The sequence below is a fragment of the Raphanus sativus genome, chromosome 3, assembly GCF_000801105.2.
Source record: "Raphanus sativus cultivar WK10039 chromosome 3, ASM80110v3, whole genome shotgun sequence".
NCBI lineage: Eukaryota > Viridiplantae > Streptophyta > Magnoliopsida > Brassicales > Brassicaceae > Raphanus > Raphanus sativus.
This window is the reverse complement of record NC_079513.1, coordinates 10031185-10034984: the sequence shown is the minus strand read 5'-3', so window position 1 is coordinate 10034984 and position 3800 is coordinate 10031185. Positions and strand designations below refer to the sequence as shown.

Below are 3800 nucleotides of genomic sequence, written 5' to 3'. Positions count from 1 at the left end.
CATGTGTCACACTTTTTGCCCTTTTTCTCCTCCTCATAAGATCTCTCTCTCTCTCTCTCTCTCTCTCTCTCTCTTCTCGCTACTGTAAGACGTTTATGTTTTGATCCTCTCGCATAACTAAAAAAAAGCTCAACCACCTCTCCCTCTCTTCAATTCGCACTCTTTAGGTAATACCGCTGTTCTCCCATTTTCCGCTGCTTCTTGCGTAGATAGCCACTCGATTCTAGGTTCTCTTCTACTCTAATCTAGTTCCCCAATTTCAGTTGGGTTTCTATTAAAATCTCTCTTTTTGCTGACAAAAACCCCCTTGATTTTTGTTCAATTTACTTTGGTATTTGTTTACGGTATATGACCAGAACTGGATTGTTTATGTTCGATTAGCTGAGAAAAGGTTTTGTCTTTTTGGTGTGTGATTTCTGATTGTTTCTCTTCTATTGGTTTAATGCAACTGTAACTGACTTCTTCTGATATGCGTTTTCTTGTGAAAAGTTTTTACCCTTTTCATGCATCTGTGTTTCTTCTTCCAGATTTCAGTATTGAGTACAATGATTCTGTGCCACACCTCCAACATTAGATTCAAACTCTAAATTCTCTAACTCTTTTCTTTACATATGTACAGATTGGAAAACCAAATGGGTGCAACAACATCTAGAATAGATGAAGACAAAGCCTTACAGCTATGTCGAGAAAGAAAAAAATTCGTGCAACAAGCACTCGATGGAAGATGTTTGTTAGCGGCTGCTCACGTTTCATACGTCCAGTCTCTTAAGAATACCGGAACTGCCCTCAGGAAATTCGCAGAGACCGAAGTTCCAGTTGAATCTTCCTTGTACACCTCCACTACTAGTGCCACACCCAGAACAAGCTCTCGCTTTAACTGAGAAATCAGGATCTCATTTCTCTTACTCTCACAATGACACGTATTCTCCCTCGCCCTCGCCTCCTCCTCCTAGTTCCCGTCCGTTCTTCCAGATCAATCATATGAAATTCAGAGGGTTTTCTTCCGAGAAAGTGGAAGAGAAACCGCCTGTTTCTATTGTCGCTACTGTCACCTCGTCTAGTATCATCCCACAGAGCAGAAGGTCTATGGAAAAGATGGAATCAGAATCTTCTTGTTCCATGCCACCTGAGACGCCTCCTTGGGATTATTTTGGTCTTTCTCATCCGATTGACAACCGGTTTTCGTCTCCTCGTGGCAAGGGAAAGGATGAGATGATGAAGAAGAAGATGGTGACAACTTTTCTTTTCAAGAAAGGGAAGAGTCCAGAGACTCTGATGATGAGTTTGATGAGGAGCTGACAAGTGATACACTTGTGAGAAGCTTTGAAAAACTTCAACAGAGTGCGTCGTGATGCTTCTCCTCAAAGAGATGGAGTGGAAAGCGACTCCGAGAAAAGCAAAAACTCCCGAGCTATCACCTCCAGTGACGCCATTGGCAGATTCTACTCCAGTGAACAAAACACCAAACGAGGGAGATCGCACCGACAACAAGCTTCCTCCAAGGGACTTCTTGTCAAGCATGAAAGAGATAGAGTTGCTCTTTGTCAAAGCTTCAGAGACTGGAAAAAGAAGTCCCTAGGATGCTTGAAGCCAACAAATTGCATTTCCGTCCCATTGTTCCATCAAAAGAAAGTAATAATTCTCTGCTTGTAACTTGCTTACTGTTTGGGATTCATAATAGTTCAACCACATGCCTTTGCTTTTTGCAGGTGGCTCTGGTGCATCATCACTGTTCAAAACCTGTCTGACTTGTGGGGAGACCCCAAAGATGTACCAGAAGGTAAAAGTGGTGCTTATTTACATTTTGGGTTTTAACTGTTTTTTGATTTTGTGGAGTGGGTTTACAATCTGAGCTTGTCTGTGCAGAGCCTGCTCAGGACTCAGTGAAATACTTGACCTGGCATAGGACTGAATCATCTCGATCCTCATCTTCTATGAATCCTCTGGGAGGAATGAATAGTGATGATGTGGAAGAGCTGAATAGCAATCTCTTTGAAAACATTTGCATGATTGCTGGAAGCCATGCGTCGACCCTAGACAGACTGTATGCATGGGAGCGGAAGCTCTATGATGAAGTTAAGGTACTTAAGAGTTCCTTAAATACATTATTCAAGAAAATATAATCAAAGTATGTAATATAATGTGTTTTTTGATTCAGGGGAGTCAAACTGTGCGGAGTGAGTATGACGAAAAATGCAGAGTTTTAAGAGAACTTGAATCAGAAGGCAAAGGTTCAAAAACAATAGACAAGACACGTGCAGTTGTCAAGGACCTTCACTCCAGAATCAGAGTGGCTATTCACAGGATCGACTCAATATCCAGACGGATTGAAGAGCTCCGTGACAAAGAGCTCCAACCTCAACTCGAAGAACTCATTGAAGGGTATGTTGTATAAGAACCTGAGAGCCTTGTTATATATATTTGATCATTATGTTTGGATGTAAATAGGTTGAGTCGAATGTGGGAAGTGATGTTGGAATGCCACAAGGTTCAGTTTAGGTTAATCTCAGCGTGTCACAGAAGCGGTAACATTAAACTCAACATGCAGTCAGAGCTGCACAGACAAGTAACATGTCACCTAGAAGATGAACTCAGGGGGTTGGCTTCAAGCTTCACAAAGTGGATCACAGGTCAAAGATCATATATTAAAGCTATAAACGAATGGCTGGAGAAATGTGTCACCTTACCACAAAGATCCTCCAAGCGGAAAAGGCGCGTGCCAGAAATCTCTCCGAGGAACCATGGTCCTCCCATTTACGCAACATGTGGAATCTGGCTAGAGAAGCTCGAAGCTTTGCCTACCAAAGAGGTTTCGAGCTCCATCAAAGCGCTTGCTTCTGATGTTGCCAGGTTCTTGCCACGGCAGGAGAAGAATCGCAACAAGAAACATCGGTCTGGCGAGAACCAGAACGATCACCTGTTGCAAGATGAGACGTTGGAAGATTGTGGTCCGGGATTTGATCGGTTTAGGACAAGCTTGGAAGGATTTGCTGGCCAGCTCAACCAGTTTGCAGAACTGTCAGTGAAATTGTATGAGGAACTTAAGAAGGGTATCCAAGAAGCCAAGAACAAGTACGAGCATATGAAGGCTTATTCCCAGGGTAACTAAGATTTATTTTATTTTTTTTCATTTTCTGGTAAGAATGGAGTTTGTGACAGGTCAAGGTTTTAAAGAGACAAATTGGATTAAACATTTGTAAATGCTAGAGAGGTATCTATTATAAGAAAATGCTTCAAGCATGATGTGGAAGGTAGTTGGTTATAATAGTTGATGTAGCTCAAATCAAATTATATCCTAGAGCGAAAGAGATTGGATAAACTTAAAAATAGAATTTATCAGTTATAAGAGAAAAAAAGAAATATCAAACACTAAAAAGGAAAACCTTTTTTGGGCAAAGGTATAAATACTGGGTGAACCTTTTTTTTTTCAAAAAAATACTGGGTAAACCTTTAAATTCACTTATTTTCTTATTTCAATCAAATTGTCATATAGATTATTACCACATAGATAAATAAAATATAAATTATAAATTATAAAAAATAGAACAGCTAAACAAAATAATAACAAAAATTTTAAATTTAAATCATAAACTCTAAACTCGAAATCTAAACTCAAAACATAAACCCAAATCTTAAATCCTAAATTTTAAACCCAAATCTTAAACTCTAACCTATACCCTAAATCCAAACTATATACCATAAATCTTAAATCTAAACTCAAATCCTAGACCTAAACTCAAACTCTAAACACTAAACCCAAACTCTAGATCCTAAACCTAAATCTTAAATCTTAAATTCAA

The 3800-nt window shown here is 39.5% G+C and overlaps 1 pseudogene; it reads left to right on the top strand.

Annotated features, from left to right (window-relative positions):
- Positions 1-632: 632 nt before the first annotated feature.
- Positions 633-3172, top strand: LOC130509521 (protein ALTERED PHOSPHATE STARVATION RESPONSE 1-like; annotated as a pseudogene).
- Positions 3173-3800: the final 628 nt, after the last annotated feature.